The sequence below is a fragment of the Camelus dromedarius genome, chromosome 7, assembly GCF_036321535.1.
Source record: "Camelus dromedarius isolate mCamDro1 chromosome 7, mCamDro1.pat, whole genome shotgun sequence".
NCBI lineage: Eukaryota > Metazoa > Chordata > Mammalia > Artiodactyla > Camelidae > Camelus > Camelus dromedarius.
In genome coordinates this window covers 846,306-867,432 of record NC_087442.1, presented here as the reverse complement: position 1 = coordinate 867,432, position 21,127 = coordinate 846,306, and the positions used below count along the sequence as shown (strand labels likewise).

At 55.9% G+C, this 21,127-nt stretch overlaps 1 protein-coding gene across 2 annotated transcripts in view; it reads right to left on the bottom strand.

Annotated features, from left to right (window-relative positions):
• Positions 1-21,127, bottom strand: part of PTPRN2 (protein tyrosine phosphatase receptor type N2) — a 519,628-nt gene that overhangs the window by 63,326 nt on the left and 435,175 nt on the right. The gene's annotated exons all lie outside the window — the stretch shown is intronic.

Here is a 21,127-nt window from a genome sequence, read left to right as displayed (position 1 = left end):
GTCACTGCGGCCCAGAAACGGGACTCACTTCCAAGGTGGGGCTGAGGGTCGGCTGACTTAATATATGAAACAAACCTCGTGAACTGTGAGGTACATGCAGATGGAGGCGATGGTCTTTCTCATTAAAGAAACAGGGAATCAGAGAATCTCTTGACGCCTCTTCCGCGTTCTGTGACCGCACGGTTCTGGAGACACTGACCGAGACCTAATGAAACACGACGCTGGGAGTGTCCGCCACCGACGGCGGCTTGAGCGCAGGGCTCGAGGGGCGACCGTGGGTGTGCGCTGCTGCACGTGCGGCCAGCGCCACTGCCGCCAGCCGGGAGGAACGGCGACACCGCTGAGCGCAGGGTCCCAGCGCGGCTTCCCAGTCACAAGGGCAGCGGTCCCTCTGACAGCTCGGCCCCCTCACCGCGTGCGAAAGCCTGGCGGGTGACCTGAGGGTCATGCCCACGCTGCCAGCCGCTGCGCCCTGAGATCAGGGAGGGTCTGGAGCTCGTGCCCACGCCCTCTGGGGGCTTTCTCATCCCTCTTTTAAGACGGGGTCTTCCACGACCAGTCTTGTGACGAAGGGCCGCTGGAAATGCCCGTTTCTGAGACCCCGTGCAGTGACACTGCTCATCACTGAGGCTGGTTTCTGGTGTCGGGCGAGCACGGATGCCCCCGGTGCTGACTCGGTACCTCAGAGCCTGTCGCCGTCTGGATTGTTTCACGGGCGCCGTTATACCAGCTTCAACATCAAGGATCCGTTTCCAGAGTCACCAGGAAAGAATCCCACTCGCTAAAAATCTTCTACTTCACCGCCGGCCACCGGCGGCCTCTGTGGTCTCCGTGGTGTTGGACCGTGATTACCCCAAGGAGAGCCGAGGGCCCCAGGGGCCCCCCGGCCACCCTCCCTGCGGCAGGTGGCGGCGCTGGCCGCCTCTGAATGCAGGGGTGAGGGGTCCTGGCGCCTGGGAAAGTCCGTTTGGCTCCAGTGACAGATCCCGGCTGCCAGCATGCTCACCCAGACCCGCGTGGAGTGGCCGCGAGAGCCCGGGCAGACGACACAGGTTTCACTCAGCTAAAAGCCACAGAAGTGGTGTTATCTGGCGTCTCTTGTCGCTGGCAGTGACGGTCTGGGACGCTGGGAGGGGCAAGACGATGCACTGTCACTAAAGAGAGAAATGAAAACACGCCCTCAGCACCAAGCCCGGTGGCGCGGAGCCGCCGGGCAAGCCCGCGGACGGGGCGCAGTCGGCGGGATGTCACGCTGCTCACGACGCCCAGAAACCACTGCTGTCAGCGCGGCAGGGCCCCCCTGGACCTCCGGGGGCTTCTGCGCAGACATGAAGCCAGCGGAGACCGTCCCGGGGCGTTCACTTCACAGCGGTGCTGCCGGGAGCAAGCCTCTGCCGCTGCGCTGAGGAAAGTTCGGTCTGGGGAAGACCCATCAGTGTCAGGAGAGCTCTGCCTGGGCTCTGTTCTCTGCACGGGCAACCATTCCAACAACCAGACCTTTTCAGGCAGTAGGAATGCAGCCCACTCACACGCTCTTCCCTCGTGGGAGCACCGGAGGTCTGTGCGTTAGAATCAGACGGAGCTGGGGCCGTGCTCCTCAGAGCAGGGAGCGAGCTGTCTCTGCCGCCATTCGGGGGGATGACGACCTTTCTCTTTAGAAACAGATGCTGTCACCTGCCTTCAGTAATACACGACAGGGAAACGTTTATGTTAAATGTCTCTGAATTCCCAAAGTGAGACGTGTAAATTCCAAGCAAAAATAATGAAAGATGGAAGGAGAAATCAGACAGGGGCACTTGCTTTGGCTGAGCACAGATGGACACACAGAGACACAGGGAACAGCAAACTGCTTGCTTACAGAAGGTATTTCTGTTGCCCACAGATTGCTGCGTCTGGCATATTTAACACATTGTTTATTAGTGGCGTGCATGAGGCAGGCTAAGACGTTTGCAATGAGAAATTCAGAGTGGTCCACTCAAACTCCAGGACGGACAAACACGGGTAAATGATCAGAGGGCAGTTTTGCTGTTTCTTAGCTTAGGAAAGAGTTGCTTGACTCGGGAACCACAGGCCACACAACCGTACTCAGACTGCCACCTGACTGCAGTGGAGACTCACGAGAGGAGCGCAGCGCACAGGGAGCCCCCCCAGGGCCGGTGGGTCCTGCACCTGCCCCGCCCCCCGGCTGCGGCCTTGCTGGATCGGCACACGAGCCTCACTCCAGCTCCTCCCAGCCAGGAACTTCAAACGCAGAGCAGCGACACACAAGTCGTATTTAGAAAGGGAAAAGACGCAGACCCAGAACCGGCCAGCCCAGAGCCCGGCGTCCGCAGAGCCGGGCTGGCTTGGGAGACGCAAGCTCAGTCTGAAATCCAGCCTCGGGCTCTGCGTGCACAGCCTGCAGGAGGCGAGCAGGACCAAAGGAGTTAAGAATAATAAATGCAAGGCCATGCATGTGGTCCTTCTCCTGTTATTACATCCTAAATACTGCCTCAGTGGACGTTCGTTTTTGAGGAGGAAGCAGCCCGCACGGGCCTGCAGTAAGCAGTTAGCTTCCTGTGTCCTGGTGGAGCGGAAAGTGGTTAAAACAGATGAAATTATATTCAATACCTTGTGGGCCTTTGGTGAAAAAGAATATGGAAAGAAGTATGTGTGTGTGTGTGTGTGTGTGTGTAGCTGAATGACTACGCTATACACCAGAAATTAACACAACCTTGTGAATCAACTTCAATCAAAAAAAAATCTAAGTTGGGGAGGGTAGCGCTCAGGGCTAGAGCGTGTGCTTAGCAGGCACGAGGTCCTGGGTTCAATCCCTAGTACCTCCGTTAAAATGAACAGACAAACCTAATTACCCCCCCCAAAACAAACCAAACAACAACAACAACATTTTTAAAAAGTAAAAAAAAGTCCTATCAAAAAACCCAGATGGAATTGACCGGCACAAGCATCGCACGTGGGCAGCAGGGCCAGCTTCACCGGTAAGTGTGAGTCGGAGTCATCTCCCCGCAGACCCTTCCCTGGAAGCTCGGTTTCTCAAGCTGGTCCAGGCCGGGCCCCGCAGGCCCAGCAGCCGCGGGCGCTGCCCTCACGCGGTCTCAGTGCGACTCCCCCACTCTTCTTTGTAGTATAACCAAGCAGGCTGCGCAGGATAGAGACTTTCAGCAGCTGAAGTGGCGGGGGGAGAGTTCAAATGTCCCCAAATGCAGAGCCTCAGGGGGAGGCGCAGCTCCCACTCACGCGAGGGGCAGGAGCTAACAGCTGGCAGCGGAGGACCGGGGAAGGACGAGTAAAACGCACCGCGCAGGTCGGGGGGCCGTGATCCCCGAGTTGTCCGTGTTGTTTAAAATCCTTTTGGTAACTGAAAAATAAAGTCCATGCAAGAACTAGGAAAACAGACAAACACAAGCTCTAATGGTAACAACGTGTCTTTTCAAAGTGCCGCCGGGGGAGCGTCCACGCGGACCAGCTCCTGGCTTCTGCGTGGGGCAGAGGCTGGACGAGCCGGGGGAAGGGCCCGCTCTTGGTAAAGTCGTGAGTTAAACGGACGCATAAATTAGTTAAGTCTCGATTCTGTGGAGCGTAACTAACTGGAAGTCTCAGTGAGCGTATTTTTATTACAATTACAAGTTTCGGCATTCCAGCTCTTCCAGAAGAGCCCAGAACTGCAGGAAAGCACACTGATAAAAGAGCGCTTAAACACGGTGCAATGACGTGCAGGGTTCTTCCTGGAGCCAGGGAACCACGAACCCAGCCGCTGGGACGCGTGTCCAGGGAGGGCCATGTGGGCGGCTGATGCTCTGAAAGGCCCTCGTGCACTAAACACGTGCTTGTCAAGCCTGGCTGTGACCTTCACTAACCTCGACCACAGAAATCTACAGAAAAGGAAAGTCAATCTTATGAAGACTTACAACTGAAATCCTGGTAAAAAATAATGAACACATACTGTTCCAGAAATATTCTAATTAATAAACTTAAAAAATTAGTAATTTTTTTGGGGGGAGGGTAGAGTTAGTGGTAGAGCACATGCTTAGCGTGCATGAGGTCCTGGGTTCAATTGCTAGTATGTGCATTAAAAAAAACAAACAAGTAATTTTGTCCTGGGGCGGGGGGAGGGACGAAGTAGGAGTTTGGGATCAGCAGATACACACTACTGTACGTGGAACAGATAAACAACACGGTCCTACTGTACAGCACAGGGAACTCTACTCAACACCTTGTAGTGACCTAGAATGGAAAAGAATATATATATATGTAAACGAATTACTTTGCTGTGTAGGAAACTAACACAACATTGTAAATCAACTATACCTCAATTAAAAATGTGTGTATCATCAAACCATAAAAAAGGAATTTCGTCCTGACCACCTGCTCTTACTGAACAGGGGAGACGCTCATTCTTCCATACGACTGAGAGCTTGTTGCTTGCTGGGTACTTAAGGGTGACAATTTCGGGTGTGCGCAGGTGAGGTGACAGAGGTCTTCTGCAGGAAGACTGCGAGAGAAGCCAGGTGCTAACAGTAACGAGGACAGTGAGTCCCCTCCTCCTTTCCAGCTGCCATTTTCAAGAAGCTCAAAGAATTTTAAGTGAACAATTTTATGAACCTTATTGTCTTATTTAACATCTTAAAAATCAAGGTTCTATGAACGTCGGTAACACACAAAGATGAATCCTTATAAACAATGGAAAATAATTAAGAGAATTATACCCTGTTCCCATGAATGTACAGCTATTAGTATTTAAATTTAAGGCAGAAGAGCTTGGCTTGCCGTTCCGAGGGAAACCTGGGTCCTCCTCTGACTGCGGGGGGAGTTAAGAGCTGCAGCGCTATTTCAGATTCATGCTCATGTTTTGACGGGTTTCACCATTCACTGATTCATTCATTCACTCATTCATTCATTCATTCATTCACTCACTCATTCACGCAACTACCTTTATTAAATGTACCGTGTGAGCCGGGAACGTTGTCTGTTCTGAGGACCCAGCAGGGAGCCGGTCAGAGCCTCTGTCCTCACGCGGCTGAATCTCCGTCTGGAGACTGGACCACACACAAGTAGATAAATATGGTTGAGAAAGATAACGTCAGACAACCGTAGGGGTGAAAGGACGTAAAACAGCCACACAGGGGTGGCTGGGGCGGGTGTGGGCTCAGGGAGGGAGGGCCCTCTGAAGAGCTGATTGCTGAAGGGTGGGAGGGGCTGGGGCGCAGAGGACCACGGAGGCATCACAGGAGGAGCACCCTGGGGTGAGTGCTGCCGTGGGGGTGGCCTGGCTGCTCCGGACCAGAGAGGAGGCCAGGTGGGCCCGGGGGTGAGGTGGGGCGGCCAGGGGCCGGCCAGGGGAGGAGTCTGGGGTTATTTCCAGAGCAACGGGAAACAGCTGGAGTTGTAAGTAGAGGAGTCACATGATGGTAAAAATGCTCTTAAAAGTTCACGTCGGCCACAGGCTGGGACTGATCACGCCGGCCGGGCGGTCCCACAGGAGCGCTCAGTACCTGGGACTCGGAACCACAGGGTTAGGTAGAGAGCACCCTGGAGGCTTTAAATCTGTTTAATACAGATTCAGCTCATTTCCTCGTCCGACCTGTTCTTTCTCACACGCCTAAAGCTCTGCAAACCTTAGCCAGTCATGGTTTAAACTCAGCCTGCACACGACCACGGCGAGGAGAGATCTGATCTGAGAAACAAGGCCACAGCCCAAATTCACCTGGCGTCAGAAATCCGGGGCACGTGGGAAACGCTCCCTCGGCAGCCCTGACGTTTCTAGCCACCCTCACACCTTTGTTACGTGGACAAAGTGCTCAGACACGGGACGCACCACTTAGTTTTATCTTAGCCGTGCTCCAAAAGCTCACGGAAGACAAGTCTGCCCAAAGGGCCACAGAAAAGGAACAGCCAGTAGCTCAGCACAAAACCGAAAAGGTGAAAGCAGTCAACAAGCAAGCTGGCCCGGACCACGCGGACACACTCACACAAGCAAGGCACTGACGGAAATACAGGGCGTCTCCAAACACGAGCACGGCCACGTGGCGGGCGGGCGGTAACTGGTCGCAGTCCTAGGAGCACATCGCCCCCAAAGGTCGGAGGCACCGACCACCTGGGTCCCGGGTACTGAATTCCCATGGCAGTCGTGACTGGCTCCCAGATGACACAAACACGTTCCGTGAGAGCGTCGCAACCCGGAGTAACCGACGGGGCAGGTGCATTAAGGTACATTCCGACGGAGCCAAGGCGACATCAAGCCTGAGAAGGCCAGAACTCACGGGGGTGGAGGGCACACCCGCACTGCGTGCCAACCCCTGCTCATGCCCCGCAGCACCACGGGGGAGGGGAGCTCAGAACTTCCGAGAGAACCGCCCAGGGCTCAGGTCCCGCCTCTTCCACCCACCTGAGCAGGGCTCAGCACGACCTTAAACCCAGGACATGCACGGGACTTGCCATGGGCCCTAAGAGGGACGTCCCTCCCGGGCCAACCTTCCAGAGCTTCAAAAAATCTGAACGCTGCCTTTCTCCTGCTCCGAGCGACACTGAGCTCTAACCAGATGATGCTATAAACTTGGGATGTTCATCCGTGCCTTTGGCTCCGTGGGAAAAACCAAGACAAAGAGACGTGCTTTCAGGCACTCCCAATAACCAACTGGTTGACTCCTTACGGCCTCTCCAGGGTCCTGTGCAGAGCCTGGCACCTCCCAGATGGCCAGACGTCGTCTGTGGGATGGACGAGGGGAGCCCGGTCCAGAGTACGTGCCCCGGCTCCATCGCCTCTGACTCGGCCCCCGCACCGAGGCTGGAGCTGCCCGCCGGACACATGGGCGTAAGTGACCACCAGCATCACTCTGGAGACCACAGTGGGAGACACTGAGACGGGGTGGCCTCGCCAATGAGATCTTTTTGGAAAAATGGGTATCAGTGCTTCGTTTTACAGTTCTCTTCAACAGTATTTACTTTTCCATAATCTTAAATCAAATAAACACTGAGAAGGGGGAAAGGCAGACCTCTATGCTATTAAACAGGTTTTAATCCTTTGTAGAGTATGCTCCTATATTTTAATTTTTTTCAGCCTCACTTCTTTCCTCTGGCTAGCTGACTGACTCTCACCTGCACCAGCATGTTTGGGAATATTGCATAATCGATTCCTGGAACACACGAGCAGCTCTGGAGCCTATAAAATATTTATTCACTTTCAAAAATATTTGCACCCTGCTGTCAAACATGGACAAATTCACGTGGAGTATCAGAAAATGGCCATTTTTTAATGGCAAATGCTTCCCTCAAACCTCTCTTTCCACTAAAACATTTTCCTCAAAATTATTTTCCTAAGAAAGATTAACAATTTCAACATTAGCTGCTAATCCCCTTTCATTTAAAACTCTGCTGATAAAATTCTTTGCTTGTCATTCAAATAGTAAGTAATAATTATAGATTTGAGGCTTCCATCTCTGGATTCATTAACGGTAAATTGCATGGAAGTCTGAAGCATAAGGCGGCTTTGATACATCTCAAAATGCAATTTCCATAGCTTCCCTTGGCTATGTACAATTAATTATACAGCTAATAAGGGAAATATGTTAATGAAAGAAACATTATTCATCCAGACCACCTGCCTTTACCAAATATCTTTTGTGTGTTTCTCTTGTTTTTGTACTTTTGGTCTATAGACAGTAAAAAGGAAAAAAAACCCTCACAATTGACAATGCAGTGATTCTCAACATCAGTCTGCCAGTCAGCCGCTACTTCAATTAACACAAGTTGAAAGAAAAATTAATTCAACTTTATGACATTTCTACTGATTTCTGCCCTTTAAAAATTTAAAATATCTACCCTTGGCATTTTAAACTCCTGAAGTAGCTGCTTATCAAACAAAAAATTACTATTAAATCGTCTTATTTCTACCAGTGACACACCCATCTTCATAGATAAATGGAAAACACTGGAAAACTTAGAAGAAACAGCGAGAAAGATGAAGAGATAAACCCCAATCATTCTAAATAAAATCTCACTCGTTTCTCATTCGTTTAAAGCCTCTGTGTTTAACAACAATTACATCCTCTCATTCTCTGGAAAAATCAAAGTTTGACTATAGACGGTTCAGTGCAGAAACCAATGTTTACTTTTACAAAGAAAGTTAGTGTGTCTGAGACCTTAATGTGGAAGAGAAACCAGAACAGTTTAACTAGAAGGGGAAGCCGTCGGCAGAAAGCTGCGTTTCTATTTCCTTGTCATGAATACGCAGACCACGTGACGGAGTGCACTTGCAAGCACTCACCTTACAACAAATTCTTAATATAAATCAGTACAAGTCTTTGCTAATGAGAAGGTAAGACCTTGGCTCCAGCCGCAGCGATGCCTCTTTGGCAGATGAAAAATACTTCCAACCGTGAGTTATTCAGAAATTCCATTAATGTTCAAAACGCAACAGAAACCAACCTTGGATTCCAGAGTTGATAGGAAAGGAAATAAGGGGAAGAAAGAGTCATGACGATGCAGTTCTAAGACAACCGACCCTCGAAGAAGACGTTCTGATACAGTAACAAATGCTCGGAGGAAGCAGAACCTCCAAGCGTCCCCACCGCCTCTGCCACGGGGGTGGGCGCCCAGATGGGGAGTTGTGCGATGCAGAAGTCAACGACACCTTCGCTGGTGTTCAGAGAGTCGGGCGGCGCTGCCTTAAGATCTTCTTCAAAAGCAGCTGTGAGTAACGTTTCTGCATGTGCACCTGCAGATCCTGCATGTAAAGGGCCATCCATGCACCCCTCCCCAACTCGACGGCTACCTACAAAACGCAAGTGGCCGATTCCAGGGCACGATCATGGGAGCAGACTCTAAGACCCAGCGCTTCACTACCACCGACTGACGTGAAACGGCCCAGAGGAGACAATTTTCACTCGAGAGATGACGACAGCCGCTTAACAGGGAAACCTTTCAGGAAGAGGCAGGAGGAGGGAGGGTTGCCTGGCAACACGCAGACCGCATCTCGTGCATCGTAAAGCAGGAGGGCTTTTCTTAGCAGCAGCCTTTCTTGTTCTGTACCAATGATGTCCTCATTACGATCTTCTGATGAAGTTTTTAGGGAGAATAAAGAATTCTGGAGGGTGCAGTAAAGGTTACCTAGGCAAGCAACACAGACGTGAATTTTCTCTCCTATATCCAGATGGGAAATGCTGGGTTCTGCATCCATTATTAGAAGATATTTGCAGAAGTTCTCAAAGTGCTCACTGGAAGGAGAACGTCTGGTTTTTAATTTCCCAAAACCAACAGGCTTCGTGCTCATGAGCAGTAACACAAGAATGGAGGAACAGACGTGGTACCACTGCTGAGAAGGTTCACCCGAGACTCACAAAGCTACCTTCATCTTCTCACCAACTCCACTTGCAAGGAGGGAACAAAGCCTAGACGTCTCCTCTCTCTCCCCCAACCCTCCAACCAGCACTGAAATAGCTAAGGTTCAGTGAAGAAAAAGGAGGAATGAACAATTCCAGAGGCAGTCACGGGAGCCCCGAGTTGGCCGATGAACGTTCTTTATTCGATCGCTTGGAAGTGAGGAGCTCGAAGCAGAAGAGGGAAGAGTGTTGATCTTTTAAAACTCGTTTTCACTTTTTAGGGTGAAAAGTTAGAGATAAGGCCGTCAAGTGTGTTTTCCAGCTTTTCCTAGTTCAGCTGCCAATCGTGCTGTGCACGGCCCCAACCCCACGCCCACGGCGCTCCAGGTTTGACGGGTGAAGAGGGAGGATGATCAGATGTCAGCCTTCCTGCTCTTCCGCTCCAGCACAACCCAAATGCGGAGCCTGGAGCCCGCACCTCCAGACGGCTGCCTTCATCACTGCAACACACGTGCCAGCCGGAATTTCTTCATGCCGCCCGCTGTTCGCATTTAGGGTCCGCTCACCTGCCCACCTGCCTGCTGACCGAGGCACCTGTCAGTGCACATCCACAGCTGGCTCCTTTCGGACACACAGGTGTGCAGGCACTTCCTGAAGCAAGGTGCCCCCTTTGCCCGTGTCCCGAGAGGGCAGTGTGGGAAGTGGCCTGGGTGAGGTCGCTGATCGCCCTCTTTGATCACAGGCAGCCACCATGAGGTGTCCTTTGTTACGCAGAACATAAACGCTCTTAGACGTGACTGTCAGGGTGACGTGAAGTTAACTGGCAGCATCCATCTGCGCTGTGTGTGACCTGCACTGAGTCTCACGTTCCCAGAGGTGAGAGAGCAGGAGGACCTGAACGGCCTCTCCTACAGGACACCCAGAGCTGCGGGGCGAATGGCACAGCTGCCTCCCACAAAATCAGGGTGAATCCTCAAGAACCCACATGAAGAGAGGAGTGAAGTGGGGGACACGTGACCTGAAGTCACTCAAGCCTTTGGGGGAGGGGCAGGGCACGGTGACTTCCTGTGCCTGAAACCCAGGGTCCTGGCTTCCACTGTCCACCAGGGGCCACAGGGAAACCTGGCATGCAGGAGTGGGGGCTGGATGTGAGACCCCCGCACAAACCAGCATGTGCAGAAGACCACGCTCTGGGTGGAGGGGTTGCCCAGGCCACCAGAAAGCTTCTCTGTCTCCACACGGACTCGAAATGGGAAGACAGCTGGACCCTGGGCCTCACCTAGGATGAGGCTCGAGTTTACACTGTCGCCCTCGTCTGGGAGTCTCTGGGTGGGGAACTGACATAAAGATGGTAGAGGCTTTAGGACAGCCTGGAGTGGCTGGAAAATCAGTCTCGAAACCCGTGTTCTGAGGTCAACACTGTCAGCACAGAGAGAGGAGCCGGTGACCGGAAATGACAGGCCCCCCGGATGGGAAACACACCAAGAGCAAGGCATTGACTCACAGGAACCCAGAAAACAGCAGTACTGTGTGGAAACAGTCAACTACCACACTCGCAGCGCTGCAGGCGTGGAGGGGGAGCCGCAGTCCGAGGGCAGCACGGCAGGCAGGTGTGAAGGCGGCAGAACGCCACACACGGCAAAGACGCTCCCGGAGACGACAGGCACAGTGGACGCACCGCACAGCAGACCGGACGCTGCCGAAGAGACACAGGCACGCCGGGCAGCAGGTCTGAGGGCGTCCCCCGGACGCAGGGCAGCGGGGTGAGAGCAGAGGAGTCGGGAAGGGGGGCGGCCCAGCCGCACGCTGCGGGTGGGCGGCTGTTTCCAGAACTGACGGAAGACAGGGTTTCTCTGACTCAGGAATCACAGGAAGTCTGAAGCAAGTACGTATGTGTGTGTAAATGTGTGTACAGTAGGGCCACGCGCACCAAGACAGGGCACGAGGACATCCCAGGACAACGAGGCGCAGACGGCAGGAAGGAGCAGCCCCGGGCCCGCGCCACAGCCTTTCAGCAGCTGCAGCGCTGGCGGCAAGGGAACAGTGTTTGCAAAGTGACGAGAGAACCTCAGCTAGACGCCGATCCTTGTCTAACGTGCTGCGCAAGTCTGAGGATTAATTAAAGACGTTCTCAGACAAAGGCAGGGAGACCTTCCGACGGAAGGACTGAAAGAAGGATGTATTTCTGGAAACAGGGACATATTACCCAGAAGAAAGAACTGAGAAGCAAGGAGTGACGGCGAAGGAAAGAAAACCCAGTAAGACGAGGGCCGATCTGAACAAGTGCCACCACGAATGTCAGTAATAAAAATGGTTGATTTAAGGGTGTGAAAATAAGGCAAAACTAAAATCCTGGGCACCCACATTCTGCGTGTCAGAGTCATCACGAGTTCAGAGTGTCTGGGTCTATCTGGGACGCCGGCAGAGACGGTCACCTCAGACCCTGTTCAGCTGTGCCTGTCAAGACCATCTGGACAAGTGTGAGGCCGTAACTGCTGCGGCGTGGCGGGGAGAGCGCCTCGCCCGGCAGGAGTCGGGAGGCGGTGCAGCGCTCCCACGACGGGGCAGGGCCACTGGAGCCCCACACGAGCTGCACACGCGGAAGGGCGCCTTTCACACGCCTCTGACAGCGCGGCCACGGTTGTCTCCTTCCCTCACCTCCAGCACCTCTAACACCAGCGACGTCTGGACGACACTCGAGCAAGCGGACAGGCCCTCCGGCAGCGGGTGCCCCCTCCTGACAGCCGCACTGCCACGCGGCCTCTGTGAGCAGCCGGGTTTCACGGGTGGGGAATCCCAGACTGACGGTTCTGGGCTGCCCCAGGTGTCACCCCGGGGGCAGCGCTGGATCGGGGACCATCTTTCAGCAGAGCCCCACGCTCTTCTCAGCATCTCTGGGCCCCCTTTCCTTCTGCCTCGGGTGAGAAAACATCAGAGGACAGTGGTCGTCACCCGTTCAGTTCCCGCTTGTTTGTGACAAATGTCTCACCTTCTGGTAGGTGTGCTCAGGTAAGCGAGCAAACGAATCACCAGGCGTCACTTTCTTGTTCAAGAAACCGCAGGGGCCACATCCAGATGGAGGCTGTGGGACCTTCCCATCTCTCCCACCAGACTTGCATCCTGGGAGCAGAACCAGCGCTCCTGGAGGGGCCGTGATCTTTCCTGCTGTGCCCCCCGGCCCCCGGCCCCCGGCCCAGGACAGCTGCTCCGCCTCGACCACAGCCGCGCTGGGACCAACTCCGCCCCTCCCCAGGCTCCCTCTGCCTCCCCGGCCCTCGTGGGGCTGGAGGCGTCTCCGAGCAAAAGGACACGAATTGGCACTTGGCTGCGTCTTTCTAGCCACGCACCCCTTTTCACTTCAAATAGGCTGTAAACTTCTCAGGGCAAAACACGGGCTGTCAACTTCACTCAGGAGATTTTTCCTGGACGCCTACTATGCCCAAGAGCAGCGCTACTCACTGCGGGTGACACGGTGAGCACAGCCGGGCCGTCCAAGAGTGACTGGTGGGACGTCACGGCTTAATGCGGTCTCAAAAGCTACATTTTATGTACTGTTAATTTTACACATGAATTTGTACCTGAACAATCAGAAGGCTCCATCCTGGGCCTGGACTAACCCTGCTGTCACTCTGTTCCCTGAACGTCTCTCCAGCTGCCAGACCAGGAGGCGCCCATGGACCAGGAGAGCGTGGCCTCTGTTCCGGTGTCTGGTCAGGTCCCGCCGGCCACGGGGACCTCAGGGAACATTTCTCGTTCGTATGTACGAATGGAGACCTTCCAAGCGCTTCGTGGACGCCACGTGGAGTTTCCTCCCCTCACAGACGCAAACTCCCCATCACATTCAATGTCTGACATTCACACTGGTTCAGCAAATACTAATTGGACGCGCAATTCTCCTCACTCTAGGAGGGAAGGCATCCTGCATTGTTGTAACATTTTACACAGTAAGTCAAACCACACCCCTACTGCAAACACAGCAGTTCTGCTCCCCTCCCCACCCCCGGCGGTGAGAGGTGGGCAGTGGAAGCCGCCCTCCGTGCCCACTTCAGCACCAAACCATTGTAAGCCACTGGTGTCACGGCTGCAAGGAGAGCTGGTGCCGTGGGGACGGCCACGTGGGGCGGCAGCCGGGTCACAGCCCCCGCCCAGGGCGCCAGGCACCTGGGAGGGGCTGCAGGTCATCTCGGTAGGGAAGCACCCGGCCCAGGGCCCCAGAGCCTGTGTCCGTGGGCTCAATCCCCTGCCACCTTCTCCCCGAGGGGCGCCCGGCCCCTCCCTCCCACACAGCGTCCGGCCCAGGTCCCAGCGCCTGGGGGAGAGACTGACCGGCCTGACCCCGTGACTGCCACGTGCACCCCTCCCTCCCCGAGGATGCTCCTGAGATGCGCCTTCTCCCAGGGAAGGTGGCGGGTGGAGGTCAGCCCCCAGGAAAGTGTGACCTGCACCAGGGAAGTTGAGGTTCACCAGCCTCTGCGCCATCCCAGCCGGCCGTGCTCAGGGAGTGGGGGCCGCAGAGCAGACGCCCCGGAGTCCCCTCGGCAGTGCGACCCCCGCTCGGCCCCACAATGCACGCGACCACAGAACATGACGTGGCCTCCAGCGGCGTCAAGCTACCGAAAACACCGGCCCAAGCCTTGGTCCTTGCCACGGGCTGTGTCCCTCAGTTCACACGCTGGAGTCATGACCCCCCAGACTTCAGGACGTGGGTGTATTTGGAGACGGGGTTTAGAGAGGGGATCACGGTGAAGTGAGGTATACGGGTGGGCCCTGACCCAGTGCGACTGGTGTCCTTATAAGAGGAGGAGATTGGAACGCAGACAACACAGAGGGATGCCCGTGTGAGGACATGGGGGAAGACGGCTGTCCGCACGCCAAGGACGAGGCCTCAGGAGGAACCAGCCCTGCCATGCCTGCCTCTGGGACTTCCAGCCCCCAGGATGGGAGACAATGAGATTCTGTCATTTAAGTCACCCCGTCTGCCTGAGCCAACCAAGACTGGTCCCTTGAGGCCCAGAGACCCCACCACAACAGTCAGGCGCTCCTCCCTCAAGAGCCACTTTCCTGTGACATCACCAGGCAGGTTAGTTTTGGAAGCCGTAACAACACTCTGCCGTCCCAGAGCACCGACGCTCAATTCTCACACACAGGAAACACAGGCTCGGGGCAGTCAGCCGGCCAGCCTTCCAGCCAGGTCACTCATCCCTGTGGGATGTCCAGAGGGTCCCTGCCTCTCTCACGACGACCGTGGCTGGCTGTCCCATGTGGACTGGTCACTGGGCACACAAGACAGACAAAAGCAGGCTGGTTTCACAATGACATGTTCCGTGAACCCCCGTTGGCGTCCACACCTGCTGACCTGTAACTATGTGCAGAACTTCCACTCTGGGGTCGTGGCCCCCCACCCTGAGGGACACTTCTGAAATCACTCTTGGAAGGAACAGTAAGTGGCTCCCAAAGCTATGAAAAATCACGTGTGGCCAGAGAAATGAAAATTAAACTACTCTGAAATAGCATTTCCACTCACCGGTGGAAGATCAAAGTTGGCCAACACCCAGGTGGGGAGGGTCTGGGGCACAGGTGTCATTTTCTGCAGAGCTGGTGGGAGCGTCAGGACGTCCACGTTTTGGCAGGAAGCTTGGCGACACCTCTCAGGACACACAACAGGCACACTCGATGACCCAGGGTCTTACTTCCAGAAATTCAGCCCACAGCCATCCTTACATATGCTGTGACGGAGCGGTGACGTTTGAACATTGGCTCAGTCACCTTGAATCATATACAATAAACAAACCGCTGTTCACTGAGCAGCAGAATAACACAGACTGTCCAGACGAGCGCGGGCACGCGCTCTGTGGGGCCGCCTCCCAGACGCCGCGGCACCGGGAGGCTGTGTGCGGCTCCGGGCAGCGACGCTGGCTCTGCACGAGGGCCTGGGGTCCCGGACGTCGGAACAGACCGGAAGACACGCTCTCCACCACTACCTTCCCACCAGGTGCACAAGTCGTCACGAAAACGTCTCCATTAACGCAAACACAAAACACAACCCTCGAACCTGGGCGGCTGGGACTCAAACAACAGGAAAATGCTAAGAAAACCGTAAACTTAGGCCACTGTAAACTTGCTTTTAAGAAGATGCAGGATTTAAAGCCGCACACCACTCTTTTTTATAATTCTTTTTTAACGGAGGTCCTGGGGATTGAACCCGGGACATCACGCATACGAGGCAAGTACTCTGCACTGAGCTCTACCCCACCCCCAGCCCCCAGGGCATTACTCTCAGTCTGGAGATGGGTGCATGAACGCCCTCCTGTGAGGGTGAAAATGGGGAGGGCGGGGTACAGCCCTGAACTCCAAGGGGGGCAGAGCAGGGTCCCGATCCTGATTAAACACCGATGGTGCTCCAGGCACCCGCCAGGCACCGCCACACACTGTCTGGTCTGAGTAACTGGGCTCCCCGAGCAGTTAGAAGCGGGTGTGGACTCGCTCCACGGCAGCGGTTTCTAGGCTGGAGAGGTGGTGACTGGGGTAAGAAAGCACACAGACACAGGAGGCTCTAGAAAAGCCTCCAAGCCAGCGAGACGCCGTGACTCAGGTTGGGGCCGAGCCCAAGGCCAGGGCCGCCGTCGGGAGCTCAGGCTGACTCTACCCGAACTGGACCCTGACTGATGGCCTAGCTCTTAAGTGTGTCCCAGGGTCATCTGAGTGGGCACTTCTCACCCCTGCCTGCTCCTCTGACCCCGACTCATCTCAGGCCCACCTTCCTGCTCTGGAGACTCAGCACAGCCCAGGACCTCTGACCCGACACCAACACGCGATGTGGCCTGGAAGGCTCCCCACGGCCACCCCCAAAGTGCCGTCACCCACGCCCACCAGGCAGGGAGAGCTGGGGGCTGCGGGCCTCTGCTTTGATGCGTTCGAGCCATTTCACTCCCAGAAAGCCTCTGTCTCAGTAGCAGGACGTGGTCAAACAGCAGGAAACAGCTTCCAGGCAAGAGTGTGCTGCTCCGAGCATGAACCACAGAGACCAGCACCGCTGGCGGGAGCCACAGCCTCGGAGCTCCACGTCTGAGGATGTGGTTCCCCAGCGGCAAGGAGACCCCTGGCTCAGATGGACTCGAAGCCGCTGCCACCACTGGTGTCAGCGAGCGGGTGCACGGCTGCAGGGAGCCCAGCCCAGGCACCTTCACCACCAGGACAGTGGCCAGCTGAGCCGCAGACACACGTGCAGGCCAGAGAGAGCAGGGCTGGAGAGAGCACGGCGAGGAACTGTGGAGCCGCCCCCTTTTAGAAACACAGGTGCTGCACTGAAAGATGGAGACACGGGAACCAGGGGCCCCCAATGGAACCTCTGCTTCTGTTCCGTTCCTGTGGCTTCCAGGAAGAGGCGTCTGCTTCCTGGTTAAGCAACTGACTCATACCATAGATAGGTATAAAAGTGTAAGTTAAGGAGAGAGAAGACGACCAGACAGGGAGCTTCCTCAAAGTGCAAGGGTCAAAAAAGGCTCTTCCTTGTGAGACTCCAGGCGTGCAGAGGCGGCCGCCTGTGGGGAGGCCACGAGTCCTGCGGGCCGGGCTGCGAGGTCAGAGGGGCCCAGCTCCACCAGCACGTGGCCAGGTCCACCGCGGCTGCCCGGTCCTCACCCTCCGTGGGCCCTCAGCCACCACATCCCCAAACACTCCTGCTTCCATAAGCTTCTTCTCTTCTGGGGCCGTGGGAAGCCATGGGTGCGAGGCTGCAATGTTGTGACTTTTCAGGGATTTATCTCACTGCTCTTGGTTTTATTGCCTTCATCTGTGAAATGGGCTAAAACAGCTCCTCCTCCACGGTTTCTTAGGGCAGTGCTGTTACGTAAATGCTCAGCGACACTCTTTCCTGTTTTATCGTATTTTCCAAGAACAAAAGGGACGCAGAGATTCAGCCCAGACCCTCCCCTGCATCATGGATGAAGACGTCGGCCCCTCCAGCTACACGGCCCCGTGCTTGGCGGCCGGCGCCCGAGGAATCAGGGCCTCAGGACCGCCACCTGCCCTCGGTGTCGCCCACGAAGCCGTCAGGCTGACACATCAGCCTCTGAAAACAAATGTGGTTTAGAAACAGATCTTCTTGAGAGATAATTCAGAGGTGATGCTTCGCCTCACAAAAGGAGGCAGAGCTCTTAAGTCATGTCCCGGTTGCATATTTAAGGCACAACATTGTAAACTTACTATACCTCAATAAAAATATATTTAAAAAAAACCCCAAAAACCAACGAAGTTGACAACAGTTCCACAAAGTCAGTCAAAAGAGGCCGCCTGTTTCCGGAGCACTGCTCCAAGCCCTGTTGCCTTGGAAACCGACCAGGCTTATCGCTGGGGCTGTTTCCCTTCCCGTCTCCTCCTCCTGGCAATGCTGGTCCTTCTGCAAATGCTGCAGGGCCCCCACCACGCACAGGGCCCTGCGCCCGGTGTGGCCTCGACTTGCTGAGGGAGGGGCCACAGTCACAGCCTCCTGGAGACCGCCCCCCACCCCAGCACCTCCCCGTGCGCCCGGGGCTGCTGGTTTCTGGGGCACGAGACGCTTTCCGTGTGGAGAAGGCCCTGTTCTCCCATAGTTTCATCAAAGGAAAACTGGTTTGTTTTTCCCTGTGATCCTTTCTGGTGGATCTGCAGTTGGAGGCAGCGATGCCGGGGAGGTTCCACGATGCATGGCACCTCTCAGGCCATCAAGTTCATCCCTCACGGGGGCCCTCGCAGGAGGCACTGCTCCTAAGCCCGTTTGGCAGATGAGAAAAGAGAAGTCGAAGGGCTTGTCCCGGGACATGGAACCAGCAAGCGGCTCAGCTTCCCGGCTTTGTCCCAAGTTCACGGGGCCCCAGAATCCGTGTGCCACCCCCAGACTGGCCCTCAGTGCCCTGAGCGGTGGCAGTCTGATGCTGGTCAGTCTCCGGGGGAAGACATGGCTCCTGGGAGGGGCTCTGACGGCCCCACCAGCTCCCACGTTTCTCCTGAGCAGCCGCCCGGGAACCCCTCCCCCAACCAGGTTCCTGCACCTGCCAACCCTTGTGGTCCCTGAGACCTCAGTGCCCCTGGCCTCAGGCAGTACGTGCTCCCTGGGCCATTTCTCCGCCTTGTCCCCCAGCCTGGACGCCTTGCCCAGGTGGCTAAGTTCCTCAGCCTCCTCCCCCATGAAGACTGTCTGGATTAAACGAGCTGGTCTCAGTGGCTTCATCGTCTGCACCGCAGCCTGTGACATCTCGTCAGCAGGGAGACCTTCCTGCCTCCTCCCGGGGGAGGGTGAGGCTGCTCACCCCCCAGGTGGAGCGTTTATTTCTAAAATTCTATGTGAGGGCTCCTAGCATTAAGTCACAGCACATACACTAAGGACACATTGCAGTGGACGGAGTGGCCGGGAGAGGGAGAGGGAGAAGGGCGCTCGGGCCCCCTGCCCCACCCCCGATGGTCCTCCAGCGGGACGGGTCAATATTCCGCCTTTTACCTTCCTACGCCACTCATTCCTTCAGAAGTGCTTCTGTCCTTTCACTGGTGACTGGCCTCGGGGACGAGTGTCCTTCCCAGGCAACTTGTGGGGGCCCCTCGCTTCCACCTGCTGTCCAGACGCAGGGAGCTTTGCCGCTGACTCCAGCACATCTTCAGTTACGACGGGAGCAGCTGGACACCAGGAACAGCGGGTTCCTGGGATCGGCCTGGATCTCGTGTGACTCACCGCCTGGTCTCTGAGTCCCTGGCACGCAGTTTGCGGGGGTCATTACGCCAGCCATCTGATAAACACAAAACGTTTCCCCATGGCGCCCGGATGACTGACCACCGCAGACTTGTCTCCTCGTGGTCTTGGTGAGTCCTGAGGTCCCGGCACACGGTCCCCACCATCCACACACCAGGTCCCCAGATGGTGACTCCGGTCTAGTGAACGTGCCCCACGGCCTCTCCTGTGAGACCGGGCCGCAGCTCCAGAGCCTGAAGGATGGGTCCTTTCACCTGCTTTCTGTGGGTGAGAAGCTGTACAAACGCCCAGTGGGGTTCACGTCCGCCATGTCTCCAGGTGTCTGGGTCCCAGAGGGGGATGATGCCCGGCGCAAGGACAGGTGTGGGGCTGGGAGGTCGCCCAAACCCGCCGTAAGGGGTCAAAGGGCAGAAAGCAGGACCCGGGACTGAGGGGCAGATGCTGCCCATTGCAGGTCCCCTTGGCTTTCCGGCTCCAGCTGCCCACAGCCTGTGCCCTTGGAGTCGAGAAAGTACCTGGATGCCCACTTCAAATAAAGCACCGGTGAATCAGAAAGGCCCCTGAGTCCAGGGTCTGTGGTGGAGAGCTGGGGACGCTGACTGTGTGGGTCTCCAGGCTGGCCGGGTGGCGGACATGCGTCTGGACACACGACGGCGTCTGAGCTGGGCAGGGCCCTGTCACCTGGGCCACCTCGCACCAGGCGTAGCAGCCACCTGGCCGGCTGGAGACTGAGTCAGCTCGCAGCCGGGGCAACTCAACTGAGAGGCAATCACCCGGCTTCCTTTCTGTCTGCCTTTCACACGTGAACTCAAAACACAATTTTCTACCCCAAATACAACGTTTCCACATCCCACTTAGACTTGAGATATCAGCAGACTGTGACTCAAGTGACTTGAAATCTGAAAACCTCACAGCACAGTAAAGGCTCTTGGAGTGAACCTCCCCAGCCAGCCCGCCTGGCAAGTGCATTTGCTGGTGCTGGTCCCCAGACGGTGTCTCACTAGAAGGCTGGACTTCTGGTCAAGGTTCTTTTTCTGAAAGGGACAAATATCCAAATGTTCTCTGAAAGGTCAGCTCTAACGCAGCGTAACCATTATCCATCCAGGGAAGAGGCTCTCCGAGTTGCTGGCTCGGCGCACAGCAGGGCGTCAGCACACGTCTGCACCTTGAGCTGTGAGCCGACTGCTCCGGCAACTGCAGGCACGGGACTCGGGACCCAACCGCGCCCACACCAGAGCCTGAGGAGCACCCTGTGAACTCAGCCCCGGGCGCCCTCCCACCGCGAGGCCGCGCGTGTGACCAGGAGGAAGCAGGCACGGACGAGCGGCCCAGCCTCGGCTGCCCGGCCAGCTGGACACCTCCACTTCGTCTTCATTTTGTCTTCATGCCCTCTGAGGCCAGCTGCTGCGTTCATCACTCTCCCCGTGTCTGGTCCGAACCGGTCCGGCATCCGTGCCTCCCGGCCCAGGACTCAGACATCCTGGAAGTGAGTGCCTCGGCCCCCGAGGTCACCTCCAGGCTCTGCTTTTTAGGGAAAACGTGGGCTCCTGGCTGCTCTGGAAGGAAGGTCTGTGTTCCCTCAAATTGCTGTGTTGAGTCCTAACCCCCAGGGTGGCAGTGTCAGGAGGTGATGAGGTCACAGGGTGGAGCCGTGGTGACGGGGTCAGTGCCCTCATAGTAGACCCCACAGAGCTCCCTCGCCCCTTCCCCACGTGAGGATGCAGCAAGAAGCTGCCGGCTGCGGCCAGAAGCGGCCCTCCGCCGCACACGGATCTGCGGGCCCCGGACCTCAGACTCCCGGCCTCCAGATGGTGAGAAGTGTCTGTAGCTGAGGCTGCCCAGTCAGAGGTGCCTGTCACCGCGGCCAGCGGGACCGAGACCCCGGCTTCTGTGGCCTAACTCCCCTTGTCCATGTTGTTATTAAATAAACAATCAAGGAAAGTTCCCACAAGAAGTAAATGTTTAGCGCAGCAAAAACACCTTGCAGGACCCACCCCGCACTGGGTTTTGGGAAGTTAACCACAGAGGGAACCCCTCCCCAACGGGAACCCCATCTCCAGGGGAGAGACAATGGCCAGGAACTGTGTGT